The sequence below is a fragment of the Sminthopsis crassicaudata genome, chromosome 1 (genome assembly GCF_048593235.1).
Source record: "Sminthopsis crassicaudata isolate SCR6 chromosome 1, ASM4859323v1, whole genome shotgun sequence".
NCBI lineage: Eukaryota > Metazoa > Chordata > Mammalia > Dasyuromorphia > Dasyuridae > Sminthopsis > Sminthopsis crassicaudata.
Genome location: NC_133617.1, coordinates 485,134,596 through 485,152,978, shown reverse-complemented (window position 1 = coordinate 485,152,978; position 18,383 = coordinate 485,134,596). Strand labels below are relative to the sequence as shown.

The window sequence follows — 18,383 nt, the reverse complement described above, 5'->3', positions numbered from 1 at the left end:
CACAAGGTTTTGCAAGAATGAATGTTGAAAACTGCATATAGTTTGAAAATAAATAGTTAAAAAGACTAAAAAAAACAAAGGGGTCACTACAAAAAGAGCAGGATCACAATCAAACACATTCTATCTTTACATAAGTCAGAATAAGAGAAGTGAGCGGGAGATGGAGTGGGCATGAAATGCAGGAGAAGTCTACTAATTATCATCTCATTTGGATCGTACAACAATTCTATAGGAGAGGGCATTATCCCCATTTTGCAGATAAATACACAGAGGCTCAGACAAGTGAATTGATCCTCCTGTAATCATAAAGTGACAGTGATGTAATAGATAGAGGGCTAAACTGGCAGTCAAGAAGACCTGAATTCAAATCTTATCTGTTGGTATTGGAGAACCTCATTTTAAATCCAAGTTTTGATACTTACAGCTCTGTGACCTTGGTTGAGTAAGTCCCTTTCCCTCAGATTTCTCATCTGTAAAATAGGGAGTTGTAGTATTTAATCTTTGAGGTCATTTCCAGCTCTAAATTCTAAGATTCTATGAAAACTTTGCCATCATCCTTTGAAAGTCCAGTCACAGAGTCATGAGATAATGCTACATGAGAGAAACTACTTTCCCCATTTCACCTCCATATAAGTTCTGTAAGAGGATTTCAGGGGAGCATTTGAGGCCATGCTGTTTTTCACTGAGCATCCTCTTTGGAGGATGGAACAGTTCCTATCCTGGGCATGAAGGCAAAAGGCATTTGACAAAGATGAGCTCCAGCCCTAACATAAATACCAAAGTCACCCTTGGTTTCTTTAGCTGAATGATGCAGCCCAGGCCAGGCTGAATTGATTTATGCTGGAAGAGCAGCAAAGAATGCAGATTTTGTTTGCCATATTTCAGTGCTTTGGTCTTTACTCTTCAGTGGGGAGAAGGGTGAGTTAAAAACTTGGGTCCAGCTTGATTTATTTGGTGTGCTTTCCCACAGAGCTGTATCCACACTGTCCAGCCAGTCCTCAAAATAGCATTTGCTAATGATAAACTAGCTCTTTTCAGGATAACTCAGGAGCACCCAGTATAACTTATATTGTTCTCAGCCACCCCTCCTCCACCTCTCTCCTACTCAATGCTGCCTTGAGTCTTAATGGGATTAGAAACTTCCAAACACTGGGATTCAGAGCTTTCCATGAGCCATTCATCTCTTTCACGCCTACAGTTCCTGTAGGAGATCTGCTCCCTCTGGACCTCCTAGCCCTACTTATAACTTTCCCCATCCATCATGGAAGTGAGTGTCTTGCCAGCCCAGCTCTTTGGGCGACATCTGTTGTCTTGAAGCCAGGCATTTGGAATGGAATGTGACGTCACTCTCCAAGACCTGATTTTGGCCCAGGTTCCTAAAGCCTGGGCTTCAACTCCTCCTCAAGGCAAAAAAGAAATTAAATCTAAGTAGAAAAGCCATTCTAGGAGATCTCTTTTCTGGGTGGGAACCTTATTAGTAGGTACAGATACTTTATCTCCTTAAAGAACCTACGGATCAGGGGTTCACGTTCTTAACCTGACATCCATGGATAAATTCGAAAGGATCTGTGAATGTGGATGGAGAAAAAATATCACATCTGTATTTTCTGACCTCTAACTTAAATTTAGCATTTCCTTCAATCATTAAATAAAACAAAATGCCAACATATTGTTATTCTAAGGAGGTCCGTATTTCTTCAGACTGTCAAAAGGATCCATGACAAAAAAAGGAAAAAAAAAAAAGGCCAATAACTTCTGTTATATATCAGGAGATCAGAGCTTTATATTTGGAAGGGACCTGAGAAGTCAGCTTTTACAATCATTTTACACATTTTTTTTAAAAGGGACTTGTCCAAGGTAACAAAAGTAATAAGTTGGAGGGGACAGGATTCGAACCTTTATTATAAGGTTTAGAGGCCCTCATCCCAGCCTATAAGAGGCCATGGGATTTAAAATTTGTCCTTCCCCACTAAGCACTTTTCCAAAGTCAAATACAAATTCCTCACTTTTTCTTCCCAGATTAAAAAGGAAGCGTTTCTTCTTTCAAGCAGGGAAGAGTCACGCTTTATTAACCTTTGCTAATTCCCTTCGACAGACTCCACCCTTTCCCATCCTTCATTCCCACCTCCATCCCCTCATCTCCCCACGCACAGGCTCACAGATGAAACAGCTTACACTCAAACCCCAAACAGCACAGGCGTCAGACTGAAAACATGGGAATCCCAAGCAAACTCTCATAGACAAAAAAAAAAAAAAAAAAAAAAAAAAGTAGCATTTGGTTTTCATGTGACCTACCAACTCCAGGCTAATGAAAAGCTAGTTTTCGCAGAGATTCGATCAGAGTTTAAACCTGTCATAATCCTCCCGCTCAACCTGGGAATAACAACTTTCCACAAGGTCTGGCCAATACACCTCTATAGTAAAGAAGAGCGCAGTGTATATCCCCTCGCTTGCCACTATGCAACACCCAGTGAAAAACTTAAGACAAAAACCACTATTTCCTAAGAGTTGAAAAGCCTGAAGGGTGGCTGAGGAGCTGGCAAGGGGCAGAGCGAGGGCAAGGGGAAGATGTCCAGTCCTAGCAAATATCTCTGAGGAAAAAAAAAAAAAAAAGCTGAAATTATTGAAGACTGATGAAATTAAAACAAGTAGTAAATTTAGCTGCTGACTCTGGGCTACCACTGGAGAAAAGAGCTACATTTTAAAAAGAAAAAGAGAGGGGAGGCTTTGTAGAAATGCTGGCTTGGGGGTGGGGTGGGATGAAAATAAATGGGCCTTCATATTCTTTCATTCACCCCTTTCTGCTTCCCTCACCCGTTTCTGTGTCCTGCCCTCTCAGTGCCCTTCAGGGCTGCCACAATTTCTTGCGCAGAGTTGGAAGGATGGCGAATGGAAAAATGCATGAGGCTATTAGCTCTGGAGAGGACGCTTCGAGACTGGTAATCTTGCTGGGCTGGGGGGTGGGGCAGGGACCCCCCTTTGACCTCCCCACTCATGCTGGCCACACTGCATTGAGACTAGATACCGGCCTGGTCAAATACCCGTTCTCGGAAGGAAGTAAGTGGTAAATTTGGCAAAGTATTACCTGTGGACCTCCCTGGGGAAAGTAGACTGATGGGTTGGTGAATTTCTTCTGGCAAGTCTTGTGTAAACCATCTCAGGTACGATGGCTTTCGGGAAGTCAACGAAGTGACCAAGCAGTCCCCTTTACTGCTCCCACCCCCAAGTTAGCTCCGAGGGAGCCCAACCCTTACAGAGATTAAACGTCGCTGTCTACCCGGCTAGACACCGGACTATTCTTCCCTCCCTTCCTCCCTCCTCCATCAGGGCTCCGGGGGGGGGAGGGGTGGCTGGAGTTGGGGGGGTGCCTCCATCCCTTGACACCGGAGGCTCTTCCTCCCCAGCCCACACACCAGCAGGGGGAGCCCCGGATACGCCCAGCTGGCATCTGGCCAGGACCTGGGATGGGGATGGGGAGGGTGGGGGGGGGCACTTTGTTTTAGTACCTATAAAGAGTCTGTATTATCCTAAACCGGGGGGTGGGAGGGAGAGGGACGAGAAGAGGGTAGCAATGGAGCGCCCAGAAATAGTCAGGGTCCCGGAACAGAACAATAGTTGAGGGTCATCATGGGTCAAGTCTCACATCTCCAGCCCCATATTTTCTGAGAGTCTGGCTCGCTCTGATTCAGACCCCTAGGGTTGGGGGGCCTTGAACCGATGTCCCCACAAGCTCCTTTAGGTCTGCTCAAAACCTAGTCCCTTCCGTCCGTCCCCTTCTTCTTCTATAAGGCTGTCCTTGGAGCCCAGCCGCCGCCACAGACAAAGGGCTCCAACAGGTTAGCCGCCTGTCGGTGTCGCTTACCTCGGGGCCGGGCTGAGGGGGTCGGCAGCCGCCGCCTGGGGGGTGTTGCAACTCCCCCCGACTCGTTCCCCTCCTCAGGCTTAACGCCGCCGTCGCTGCCGCCTCCCGGGAGCTCTCAGCCGGGCAGTCTGAGCCATACCCCAACCGCTGCCGCCGCCGCCGCCTCCCTGCGCCCCTCCGCCAGCTCCATGCAGCTAGCCCCAGGCTCCCCGCGATGCTCCCCGGCGGGGGAGGAGGGGTGAGGAAGCGGACTAGGACCCGGACTGGGGCTGGGGGCGGGGGGAGAACGCCTGAGCGTGCGCGCGTGTGTAGTGTGTGAGTGAATGTGTGAGAGACTCGCCGACGGACTGCACCGGCAGTGCCTCAGGTTCGCCCCTGCCTGCCTCCTCCTCTTCTCCAGCTCGCTCTCCTCCAATCTCTCCCTCTCTCGCCTCCCACCAACCCAGCGCCGGGAGCCTCGTCCCTCCCCTGTTCGTCCCACCGCGGTTTGCCCCCGCAGGTGGCTCCGCAGGAAAGCAGAGGCAGGCAGGACCCCGGGAACCCTGAAGTTGGGGTTACTACACCACACAGACATGGGGTGGGGCGGCCCTGGGGAGCCTGACGGTCACTCTCAGCGGGGACCTCTGTCGGGCATGCTCTCCAGCAGGCTGCCACCCCTGGGAGGGAGGGGCCCGGAGAGAAGCAGGCTCCGAGGAGGCCCTCCGTCTGTGCTACTCAAAAAGATGGGCTAGCTTCTAGTAATGTGGCCGCTTTTCCCTTCCTATCCGCCCTCCCGACCCTACCGCCCGCTCTCTTCCTCAGTCCGTGAAGCCCCCGAGGGAAAGAGTGACTCTACAGAACAGAGTGTACTTTCCCCCCATCCTCATCATCTCCCAGAACTGTCCTTAGACAGGTCAAATCTGGTTAAAACCAAGGCCAGGGATGAAGGGGGGAAAGTCACAATGATTTCCTCACACTTCAGCCCTTACTCCTTGCGAATTGACTTCCCATTCACTACTCAACTTGAAATCGTGCTCTCCAAGGTTGCCAAAGGTCTCCTAATGGCTAAATCCCATTGCCTGTTCTCAGTCCCCAGCCTCTCTGCAGAATGGTGGCTCACCACCATCACCTGCACTCCCTCCATCCTCATCCTCATGTTTTGGTGATGCTGCTGTTTGTTTTTCCTTATCCCAGAGCACCGTGACATCCCAGAGGTGGTACCATGACATGCAAGTGAATTGGATTTAAGTGCAAGGTCACCTGCCTCACTTTCCCCTCCAGAACTATCTGGGTCCAGTGCCAAGATATAGATCAAGGCCACCAGATTTGGCTTTGGATGAAATGGGAGACCTGGGCCTTTTTAAGCTAAGGTCTTCCACAGGTCTCAGTCTGACTGAGAGCACTCATTCAGTGATTAAGGCTAGGGATAATTTGAGGCAAAAAATCTTCTCTTTCACCTTGTCCCCCCCAAATATAAATAAACAAATGAATCTGAAGAGTGAGATCCTCAGGGTCAAAGCAGAAACGATTGCTGTTTACATTCAATCTGAGTCAATCGGGTCCAAAACAAGGATCATCTGGGGCTTAGCCTAGGACATATCGGTGACACTGCTTCCCTTCCCTCTCAGCATTTTTTTGTGACACTGCTGTCTTCTGGTTGTCCTCCTACCAGTCTTCTCCTCTTCAGAGTCATCATTCAGGTCCCCCAATGAGATGCCAGCTATAGAATTGCTGTTTCTCAGAGGTCTGTCCTTGATTCTTTTTTCTCTCTTCATTCTTTCTTGGTGATCCCATTAGCCCACAGAAAAGCCGAATCGAACCGTTTGGTGGGACCTTAGTAACTGTCTAGTCACCCACTCTTGAAAGAATCCCCATTATTACATACCCAATAAATGATTGTGCAGCCTCTGCCTTAAGACCTCTAATGAAGTAAAACTCAGCACCTAATAGCCCATTTTTCTTTCTACAATTCTAATCCTTAGGAAGAGCAGTAAAGTGTCAAAGTGGATAGTGTAGAGTCTGAAATTTAAAAAAAAAAAAAAAACTCATCCTTGAAACCAGCAGAAACAAGAGATCATTATACACTTCAACAACAATACTGTATGAGGATGTATTCTGATGGAAGTGGAAATCTTCAACATAGAGAAGAGCTAATCCAATTCCACTGATCAATGATGGACAGATTCAGCTACACCCAGAGAAGGAACACTGGGAAATGAGTGTAAACTGTTAGCATTATTATTTTTTTGTTTTTGTTTTTCTTCCCAGATTATTTTTACCTTCTGAAACAATTCTTCCTTTGCAACAATAACAACAACAAAATTTGGTTCTGTACATATATATTGTACCTAGGATATACTCTAAGATATTTAATATGTATAGGAATGCCTGCCATCTAGAGGAAGGGGTGGAGGGAAGAAGGGGAAAAATTCGGAACAGAAGGGAGTACAAGGGATAATGTAAAAAAAAAAAATTACCGATGCATATGTACTGTCAAAAAAATGTTATAATTATAAAAATTAAAAAAAAAAACCCTCATCTTCCTGAGTTCAAATCTAGCCTCAGATAGTAATTGTGTGATCCTAGGCAGCTCATTTTACCTTCTTTGTCTCAGTTTCCTCATCTGTAAAAAATGAGCTAGAGAAGGAAATGGCAAAGCATTTTAGTATCTTGCCAAGAAAAATCCCAAATGAAGTCATTAAGAGTTGAACATTAGGAACTTTCCTTTGACAATTTGCCTAAATTTACTCCTGCAATTTCCACTCATTGTTCTTGCTTCTGCCTTATGGGGTTTAAATCCAATAAGTCTTATCTTATATGTGGAATATGACAACACTTTAAATATTTGAACAAAGCTTGGTGACCCAGTGAAGTTTTCTTTTCTCTAAGCTAAAATGTCTTGGTTTCACCAACAGGAGGAATACAGAGAGGCTTGGAGAGACATCAACTGATGCTGAGTGAAATGAGCAGAACTAGGAGATCATTATACACTTCAACAATGATACTGTATGAGGATGTATTCTGATGGAAGTGGATATCTTCAGCATAGAGAAGAGCTAATCCAATTCCAATTGATCAATGATGGACAGAATCAGCTATACCCAGAGAAGGAACGCTGGGAAATGAGTGTAAACTGTTAGCTTTTTTTTGTTTTTCTCCCCAGGTTATTTTTACCTTCCGAATCCAATTCTTCCTTTGTAACAACAACAACAACAAAATTCGGTTCTGCACATATATATTGTACCTAGGATATACTATAACATATTTAACATGTATAAGATTGCCTGCCATCTAGGGGAGGGGGTGGAAGGAAGGAGGGGAAAAATTTGGAACAGAAGGAGTACAAGGAATAATGTTGTAAAAAATCCTATACATATGTACTCTTATTAAGTGGTTTTGTTATATCAACTATTGTAGTAAACACTGGGAATACAAATATGAGCAAAAAGGAAAGACAACTCCTGTCCTCAACTCCTATCCTTATTTTCTAACCAGGAAAAACAATACATAAAAGAAAGCTGAAGGTGGGAGTAGTGGGGAGAAGAGGAAGTACCCAGGTCAAAAGCACAATGGAGAAGTTTAAGGATTCCACTGAGTAGGGAAAAAATAGATGGTTGGTCTAACCATTCTCCTTAAATAAGGTTCGAGGAAGATCTCTCTACTCTTCAAGGCAAGGGGAAGAGCCCCAGGTACTGATAATGTTGTGAATTCCAGGATCCCAAGGAATAAATAACACAGTTTGCTATCTTTCCCTCTTCCTAACTTCTCAATCCCTATCAAGAGCAACATTATCCTTCTAATCATTTATATAGGGAACATCATGGTCACCTTCCTCCATTCACTGTTCCTCACTGCCTCAGTTGCCAAATCTTGTTGTTTCAACTTCCACAGCATCTTTCCCATTTGTGTCCTTCTCTGCACTCACAGAACTATCATCCCACTTCAGGCCCTTGTCATCTCTCTTTTGGACCATTAATTTGGACTTAATTGATCTCCTTTGCATTTAAATCTTTCCTTCCTCTAACCCTTCTTCCACACAGCAGATAAATTGATATTCCTAATGCATGAGTCTGATCATGTCACTCCCTTGGTTATAAAGTTTCAGTGGCTTTTCATTACCTCCAGTCAATCAGTAAACATTTATTAAGTGCCTACTGTGTGCTAGACACTGTGCTAAGTGCTGGGGGAGGGGGAAGGGGAAAAGAGAAGGGAGGAGAGGGGGGAGGAGAAGAACATATAAAGTCAAGTAAGAGCTTTTTTTATTCTGAGGAGCTAACAATTGAGTGGGTAAGAGAACCTTGAGTATGCTTAACATCTTATGTGTCATGGATCTCTTTGGCACTGTGGCTAGGCTTATATATTCCTTCTCAGAATAATGTTCTTAAATGTATAAAATAAAATACACAGGGTTACAAAGGAAATGACTAGGATCAAATACAAACTCTTCTGTTTGTCATCTAAAGCTCTTCCCAAACTAGCACAAACCTAGACAGACAAATTTCACATTGCATACCCTTTTACACTTTACACTCCTGCCAGTCTGGCTTACTTTATATAATCCCTACGTAGCTTGATATTTTTCATTGCTGTGCCCTTATTGTCCTTTCTCACTTTAGCCTTTCAAAATCCTTAGATTCTTTCAAAGTTCAGCTCACTGCTCACACAAGACTTTTCCTTATCTTCCCAGTATTAAGTGTTCCTCCAACTACTTTGTATAAATTTTATATTCATCTATCTATTTACATATTGTTTCCTCCAAGTAGAATGTAAGCTTCTTCAGGACAGGGGTAATTTTTGTGGTTGTATTTTGCGTCTGAATCCCTTATGCCTAGAACAATTCCTGGTTCATAATAATTAATTAAGCAAATTGAACTGAACTGATATTTATATATTTAGGTTCTCAGAGTACTTTGCATATACTATACATCCCATCATCTAGTATAGTAGCTGGAACTTTGTTGTTGTGGTGGTGGTTGTTATTCAGTTGTATTGGACTCTGTGATCTCATGGACCATGGCTCATCAATACTAGTTGTGGGGTATTCCTGGCAAAGATACTGGAGTAGTTTGCCATTTCCTTCTCCAGTGGATTAAGTAAACAGGTTAAATGACTTGTCCAGTATCACACAGCTAGTAAGGGTATGAGTTAGATTTGAACTTAGGAAAATAATAAATACTGGGTAACTTGATTATATTATCTCATGTGAGCTTCACAATAGCTCAATGAGCACTACAGACTGAAGTTGTTTGTCCTTCATTCTTGAAGAGGATTCTGACATCAAGGTGTTACCATGATGTGCAAGTGAGTTGGGTTTAAGTGAGGGAGGCCTGTGCAAAGTTATCAGCTTCACTTTTTCCTCCAGTGCCATGTGGGCCTGGTGGGAAGATATAGATTAGGACGACTGGATGTGTCCCTGAATGCAGTGAGAGACTTTGGTCTTTTTAAACTAAGGTCTTTATTTAATAAGTCTCAGTTTGATTGAGACAACAGACTGAGATATGGTGGAGCCAACTCATCCAAACCTGAGGGAGATGCTTATTAAATTTTTCATTGTAAACATTTACATCTCAGAAATTGCCAAACTAATTGCCAATAAATCAGGGTTTGATTTATTGTTTTGTTGATTTTCTAGACTTTAGAAAGGGATGGAAAAGTTGTTATTAATGTAGATTATTAAAAGTCTGCTGCACATTTTGGGGGAGCCAATTGTTAAACATTTACCAGAACATCCCAATTACATGTATTATTGTCTCTGCTTAACAAATGCAGTGACTGAGACTCAGGGAGTTTGAGTGATTTGCTGGTAGTCATATTACAACCCAATTCTTCTTAATTCTCAAATCACTTGCTATCCAGTGATAGCACTGTGATGCAAATGTGTCTCAGGGTTATATTATTTATTTTGGAACTGAACTGTTACTTCATTGTTGTAGGGAACTTCCAGTGACAAAATGGCTTCTCATACCTTCATCAGAGGAGCTGTACTCTATGAGCAAAGCATAATTGAATTAAATTAGAAAACACACACACACACACACACACACACACACACACACACACACACACACCAGCTGCAAAGTTAGAGAAGCCACTCCAAATGTTCATAGATAACTCTTTGCTGAGCATTCCAAGTTCATATTTGTGATCAGCCAGAGTCAGACACTCTAGAGCTCAACTTTAGCTTAGTGATGTCATTGTGGTCCTCTTCAAAAAAAGACAACAACCAATCAGATTATATTGTCATTGACTATTTTGTCTTGTATAGCTAACCTGTTCCACCTGATTCACCATATAGTGATTGATTCCACTTCTTAGAGAATACCAAGTGGTTTTCGTGACTGCTACTATATAATTGTTTTATGTTTTAAGTGTCTTTATGCCATCTTTATTGGAATTTTGTTTTCATTTATTCTTTTGATATTCTTGACATTTTATTCTTCCAGATGAATTGTGTTATTATTTTTTTTATTTGGCTGCAAATAGATTTAATATCTTTATCTGAAAAAAAAGAGAGAAAATGGCTTCTCTGCAACTTAACTCAGTCAACTAGCATTTATTAAGCATCTAGTATTTTTAATTAACCAATTAGTTAAATTTTAAATTTATTTCTAATTTTATAAAACATGTTCGTGGACAATTCTTCAAACATTAGCCCTTGCAAAACCCTGTGTTCCAATTCCCCCCTCCCCCACACCCTCCCTTAGAGGGAGGTGTCCAATATATGTTAAACATGGTAGAAATATATGTAAAATCCAATATATGCATACATATTTATACAATTATCCTGCGGTACAAGAGAAAAAAGGCACCTAGTATTAAAAACATTTATTAATCACCTGGTTTTAAGCACCAGCTAGCATTTATTAAGCACTTATCAGTATTCTTCCAAGAGCTAGGGATACAAAAGCAAAAACAAAGAATCATAGGAAGTTACTTAGGTCACTGAGATGCTAAGTGATTTGCCTAGAGCACACAGCTATTAAGTATCTTGGAGAAGAGTCAAATCTAGGTCTTTCAGACTCCAAGTTCAGCACCTCTTTTCCCTATTTCATACAGTCTCTTTATTCCTTCCTCCCTTTCTAGATCCCTCCACTTTCCTTCCTCCATTAATACAAGGAGACTTATAGAAAGTCAGATTTGAGTTTTGTTCCCACCTGGTTGAATTCATTTTGAACTTCCTTGGCTATGTCACCAAACCCCCAGCAACCTCATCATTGGGAAATCTCAATATCTAGCAAGATCACACCTAATGAGTATCTTCTGCCCCTCTGATTGAAGGGAGTGCTGTGAACTCTTCATCCTCCATTTAAGGAGAAGGACCAGGACAGACATCTATTTCATTCCCATCTGGCTGCACTCATTCAGGATTTCTTTGACTTCTCCACCATGACTCCAATCCAAGTAACCTTCAATCCCCTCCCTAACTTTTCATCTTTCTTTTATCTATTGTCTTCTCCCATCAGATTGTAAGTTTCTTGAGAGCAGGAACTGTCCTTTGTCTTTTTTATATCCTCAACTCTTAGGAATGTAATAAGTATTTAATAAATATTTATTGACTACCATAAAAGCATATGATATTAGAACTGGAAGGGACTCTGGGATTTCACAGCATCTAGTCCAATCCCCCACTCTTTACTGAAGTTAGAGAGGTTAAGAGATTTACCTAATATGATATAGGTGGGAAAATGACAAGTTCAGATTGGAACATGAGTTTTCTGATATCAGATCTGGTGTTCAATCCATTACACTGTCCTACTTCTAGACTAAGGGCAGCTAATGGCATAGAGGCTAAAGCACTGGATCTGGAGTCAGGTCATTTTAGTTCATTGTTTCAGCTGTGTTCGATTCTTTGAGACCTGATTTGGGATTATCTTGGCAAAGATACTGGAGTGATTTGCCATTTCTGTCTCCAGCCTATTTTTATAGATGAAGAAATTGAGGCAAACAGGGTGAAATGACTTGCCCAGGGTCACACAGCTAGTAAGTATCTGAGGTTAGATTTGAACTGAGGAAGATGTCTTCCTGATTCCAGGATCAGCTCTCTATCCACTGTACCACTTAGCTCCCTAAGAGCTCAGGAAGACCTGAATTCAAATGTGACTTCAGATACTTAATAGTTATATGACGCTGAGAAAGTCACTTAACCCTGTTTGCCTCAGTTTTCTCATCTGGAAAATGAGCTAGAGAAGGAAATGGCAAACCACTCCAGAATCTTTGCCAAGGAAAACCCCAAATGGGATCATAAAAAATCAGATACAATTGAAATGACTGAACAACAACAGCTTTTAGATTAGTCCAGCTTAGTCATTTTATAGACAGAGAAGCTGAGAACCAGAGATATGAAGCCTAAGAACGTGACTCAAATCACACAAGAAGTTTGCTAGCATTGGAATTCAGGGTCCCTTGAGCTTCCCCTCCCTCCAAAGACTTTTTCATCCCTCCTCCTATTTAAAAAAAATTTCAGATTTCAGATTCTTATGTTTTAACTTTTTCATTGGCACTTTCTAGAAGACTTTCATCAGAAAAAGAGATTGGAAACTGAGTTCATTCATGCATTTATTCAATAAAAAGTTATTTATGAAGTACCTACCAGACACTGTGGTAGGTAATGGGATTAACAAAGACAAACACGGAATAGTCCCCGGTCTTGAAGAGATTAGCTTCTATCTGTGTGGACAGCATGGGCATAGATAAATCCACAGAACCACAGGATCCTAAAATCATTATCATATCTACTAGCATTTATATAGCACCTTAAGGTTTACAAATACTTTCATTGCCTATGATTCTCACAATAACTCTATGAGCTAAGTGCTAAAATTACCCCCATTTTGCAGATAAGAAAATTGAGGTTGAGAGAGGCTAAGTGGCTTGGCCAACATCATATACTAGTAATAGAAGACAGGATTTGAATTGGGGTCTTCCTGACACCTGGTCCAGAACATAGTTACTGTGCCAGCTAGATGCCACATCTTCTCCTCTTCCTCCTTCTCCTCCTTTTCCTTCTTCTCTTCCTAATCCTCCTTCATCTTTTTTCTTCTTCCTTCTTTCTTTTTTCTTTTTCCTTCTTGTTCTTTCTTCTTCTTCTTAATTAAGTATTTTATGTTTTCCCAGTCATATGTCAAAACAATTTTTAAGATTCATTTTCAAAATTTTGAGTTCTACATTATTTTCCTTCCCACCTCTTCTCACTGAGAATGCAAGCAGTTTGTTATAGGATATACAGGTGTAGTCATGCAAAACATTTCCTTAACAGTCATGTTGTGAAGTAAAATATAGATTTAAAAACTCTAAAACCCTCAAGAAAAAGAAAATTAAAAAAAAGTTTGCTTCAATCTGCATTCAGACACTGACAGTTCTTTCTCTGGATATGAATAAATAACATTTTTCATCATAATTCCTTCAGGATTGTCTTGGATCATTGTATTGCTGAGAATAGTTATGCCATGCACAGCTGATCATCTTACAATATCGTGGTTACTTTATTTGCAGTACATTTCACTTTGCATCAACTTATGGAAGTCTTCTCAGGTTTTTCTGAGAACACCTTGCTTATTATTTCTAATAGCAAAATAGTATCCCATCATAATCACATACCATAATTTATTCAACCAATCCTCAGTCAATGGGCCTCTCCTTAATTTCCAATTCTTTGCTCCAGAAAAAAAGCTGCTATAAATATTGTTTAACAATGTACATCCTTTTACTTTTTAAAAAATTTCTTTTGGTATACAGATTTAGTAATGGTATTTCTAGGTCAAAGGGGTAGTATGGTTTTACAGCCTGTTAGCCATAGTTGCAAATTGCTCTATAAAATGTAGAAACAATTCACAACTCTACCAACTGTGTATATACAATGCCTTATATTTCCCATATCACCTGCATCTTTTGTTATTATTGATCAAGATTCTTAACTTTTTTTATGTTATGGATATCTCTGCCATTCTGATGATGCCTATGGAATCAAATAATGCTTTACAAAGTATAAAATAAAATTTATATGATTACAAAGGAAACCAATTATGTGAAATACAGTTATCAAAACACATTTTAAAATAAGATTATAGGCCCCATTTAATAAGTCCCAATCTAGATCACATATTTAGAGCTGGAAAGAACCTCAGAGGTTATCTAGTCTCACCAGTTCATTCTTCAGATAAAGAAACTCTCGATTGGAGAGCTTAAATTACTTTCTCAAGGTTATATACGTAGTGTAATTCTGGTAGAGTCAGAATTCAAATAGAATTTAAATGCAGTTCCTATGATTCCAAATTCAATCTCTCCTTTCTCTCTTTCTCTTTCTCTCTCTGTCTCTCTTTCCCTCACTCCCCCTTCTCCCTGTCTTTGTCTCTTTGTCTCTCTATCTCTGTCTCTCTTTCTCTGCCCTCTCTCTCTGTCTCTCAGGTGTGTGTCTGTCCCTTTTCTCTTCTCTCTGTCTTTCTTTATCTCTGCATCTCTCTCCTCTGTCTCTTTTTCTTTTGGTATCTGTGTATCTCTGAACACACACACATGCATATTTTTCTCTCTTCTTCCTTTCTCTTTCTAGAGATGTATCAATATTTTTCTCTCTCTCCACACAAACACATATATAAATATACACACACAGATATATACATAGAAATATATGCATCTGTACAAAATACATACATGTACTTATATTCTGCAAGGAAATTTTAGTGGTAGCATGGAGAGCAGTGGTAACTGGGAGGATCAGAATAAAGCTCATTAAAGCTGATCTGCCTACCCAAAGCTGGGAAGATGGAAGCTATGCTGTCACAAGAGCAAGAGAGGAAATGGGCAGGTGGGTATGATGTGGAGTGTTACTGGACAGCTTGGAGTGGAAGGAAAGGAATGTGCAGGGAGAGGCTACCCTAGCAAATTGAGGTCCAGCAAAAGAATCAGAGATGGAAATAAACAGAGAGAGAGAGGGGGGAGAAGGAAAGAGAAAGGGAGGGAAGGAGAGAGACAGAGAAAGACAAACAGAGACAGAGAGAGTGAGAGAGAGAGTGAGAGGGAGAGAGAGAGAGAGAGAGAGAGAGAGAGAGAGAGAGAGAGAGAGAGAGAGAGAGAGAGAGAGAGAGAGAGAAGGAGAGAGAGAGAGAGAGAGAGAGGTGGCTGATCAGCAGAACATAGCTCCAAAAAGTAGATTTCTCAATGTTTGCTTTTTTCCTTCCTGAAATAGATAGCTTTGCCTAAAGTCTTGGTGGAGGAGAGGGGTATCCATCATCAGTATTCTATTCCTCAGTTCCTTCTTCAGCCTAGACAACAAAATCCTTAAGAACTGTCCATCCCCTTGAAGCTAGAAAGTCTTCTCATTTCCCAGACAAAGGCCTTTTAAAAATCACTTACCTTGCTGCTCACTGACCTTGCCTTCAGATTTGCATGAAGTCAACAAGAGTAAAACCATAGGCTTACTCAAACCGTAAGCTTCTGATGAGTGGGGAAGGTGTGGGTGTGTGTAGAAAGGTTTTTTCCCTCGAAGTCACAAGCCAACAGTGATCTTTCCCTATCTCTAGCTTTGCTTAGCTGTCTGGCTCCTTCCAAAGCATGCAAATTTATTCTCCTGGGTTCAGTCCCAGCCTCTGGCTTTCCCAAGAAGTTAATTCTCTGTCAGGGACAGCTCACCAAGGAGAAGGGGTCCGTTGCTCTGTCTAATGTAATTATACTTCACACAAGGCAATAAAACAGGGTCTTTTTTTTTTTTTTAATGCTTTAATAAGCCATGTGCTTTGGGGAGCTGGAACCACGACCTTTTCTCCACCTCCCAGGGAGATGTGGGGAGGGTGAGTGGGAATGTTAGGGTTCTTGCACCAGCAGGAAAAGGGGCTCAGAGGTTACTCTGATGGCTCTCCCTCTCTCTATACTCCTACTCCAAAGGACAGTAAATAAACCTGAAACAGAGGCTGAATAGTATGAAAGGTATATGGACTTTTGAATTTTCTAAACAAAAACAAATAAATAAACAAAATCCAAATCTTAGATGGCCTAAAAAGTCACCTTTCCTCCTCCCTTCCAATTTCATGTCCTTTCAAACTATCCCCCCTCCCCAAGCTGCAATTGTCTTCCCCTCACACCCTCCAGCAACCTCCTCCTCTGTCCTTACACCACCACCCCCTTTCTCTCCCTGCTTGAAAAAAAGATTTCTATCTCCCCTGTACAATTTAAAAGCTCTGCTAAAGGAACAGGACAGAGGGTGATTACTGGAGCCTGGCAGGGCTCCCATGGACATAATATGTTCCTTTTGTTTTTAGAAGCCAAATAAGATGGAACTAAGTGAGCTTTAACCCAGAGGCTTCTAGCTTAGTGGATACACAAGACAACACACAAGGGTTGAAGGACTTCAGTTTTCTAGTTTTTTTGAGGGGAGTTTATTTTATTGCTATTCTTTGCTTTTTAAAAATGTAAATATTGCTTCCCAGTGATATTTTTCCCCTATAGAATGCTCCATTCTAAAAAAAAATTTTTTTTCAAAATAAATCAACATATTAATCATGTCTAAAAATGTCTGACTGGTTTCTCCCTCTAGTTCATTACTGTTTTGCCAAGAACTGGGAGACAAGTAATAGTCCTTTTAAATCAAGAAGGGTCACTTTACTGATCAGAAGTTTGGAGTCTTTAATTGTTGTTTGTTTTACATGTTCAATCTTGTCTTTTACATTATTGAGATCATGGGCAAATTGTTCTGGGTCTGCTAATTTCACTCTGCATTGGTTCATATAAGTCTTCCTGGATATCCTTCATAATTACTATTTTCATAACCCATTTTACAGTAATATTCTATTATGTTTGTATATTAGTTTTTGTTTAGCCATTCCTGATCTATTGCTACTTTTCCTTCCTTATTACTATAAAAGAGCTTTCCAGTTATTTTGGGTTTTTTTTTTTAACTTATCCAGAGGGGCAGGAGACTTGGAAATTTGCTCCAAAGGTCTCTCAAGATTGAGCATCATTTGATCAATTCTGATGGACATGATTTTTTCCAACAATGAAATAATTCATATTAGTTCCAATAATCTTGTGATGAAAAGAGCCATCTACACCCAGATACCCAGATAGAGGACTATGGGAACTGAGTGTGGATCACAACATAGCATTTTCACTCTTTCTGTTGTTGTTTGCTTACATTTTGTTTTCTTTCTCAGTTTTTTTTCCTTCTTGATCTGATTTTTCTTGTGCAGCAAGATAACTATATAAATATGTATACATATATTGGATTTAATATATATTTTAACATATTTAACATGTATTGGATTACCTGCCATCTAGGGGATGGGGTGGGAAGGAAGGGAAAATTTGGAATAGAAAGTTTTGCAAGGGTCAGTGTTGAAAAATTACCCATGCATATGTTTTGTAAATAAAAAGCTTTAATTTAAAAAATACAAATAATTTTTTTTTAAATAAAAAGATTGAGCATCATTTTTCCAGATCCACTCCAGTTCTGTGAGGAACCAATGGGAACTCTGGATTGTTGGCTGGGTTTCAGTGTCTCTAATGTGATATACACTTGTTTACCATTTTGGAGTCTATGAAGCATTTCCATATATATATATATATATATATTTGGGGAGGGAGGGAACATTTAATAAGCACCTACGATGTGCTAAGGCCTTTATAAATATTATCTCATTTGTCTCTTGCAACAACTCTGTGAGGTAGGTGCTATTATTACACCTCCCCTTCCCCCCTTTACAGTTGAGTAACTTGAGGCAGACAGAAGTTAAATGAATTGTCCAGAGTCACAGAGGTAGGAAATATAAATTTGAATTAAGATTTTTCTGATTTTAGGCTGAATATTTAACTGTCATGCTACCTAGCTGTCTCTTTTGAGCTTCATTTGATCTTTGTAATAACCCTGAGAGATAGGCAAGGCAGGTATTATTGTCCTATTTTACAAATGAAGAAACCATTAGTCAAAGAATTTTGAAAAGATTTACTAAATGCCTAGTATGTACCAGCTACAGGGCAAGGTTCTGGGGTACAGAGAAAAAAGCCAAATAGTCCCTTTCTTAAAGGAGTTTACATTCAAACAAGGGATACATTTACATCTATAAATAAATATGGAACAGTCAGGTTTGGCAGTGGATAGAATGGTGGATCTAGAGTCAGGAGGATCCGAATTCAAATATGACCTCAGACACTTGCTAGTTGTATTACCCTGGACAAGTCACTTAACTATTTGCCTCAGTTTCCTCATCTGTAAGATGAGTTCGAGAATAAAATGGCAAACCACTCTAAGAAAACCCCAAAAGGGATCAGGAAGAGTTGGACATGGCTGAAAAAAAATAACAATTAAATAAGATACAAACACAAACAAAGTGTATTGGGATATGACTAATTTCCATACTTTGGAAATCAGGTTATAAAAGTAAACATAAAGTCATTTTAAGGGGGGTGAAGAAGGGAAGTCAGCCCTAATACCTGTCGATATTAAAGACTCAAATAGAAGAAGTCACTTGAACTAAACTTTGAAGAAAGGGATTCCAAGGGCATTCTAGACATGAGAAACAGCTTGGGCAAAGGTAAGGAGATGGAAAATAGAATA

General features: G+C 40.7%; 1 protein-coding gene across 5 annotated transcripts in view; it reads right to left on the bottom strand.

Moving 5' to 3' along the window:
- The window catches only part of SLC29A4 (solute carrier family 29 member 4), a 75,991-nt gene extending 60,679 nt beyond the window's left edge, over nt 1-15,312 (bottom strand). For 2 of the 5 annotated variants that reach the window (XM_074281220.1, XM_074281225.1), the window contains exon 1: nt 3,863-4,242. The gene's annotated coding sequence lies outside the window, so the exon portion shown is untranslated. Of the gene's footprint in view, nt 1-422; nt 481-3,862; nt 4,243-4,343; nt 4,419-15,190 lie in introns of those variants that run through there. The other 3 variants (XM_074281223.1, XM_074281224.1, XM_074281221.1) reach the window with 3 other exon arrangements.
- Between the last annotated feature and the right edge of the window lie 3,071 nt (nt 15,313-18,383).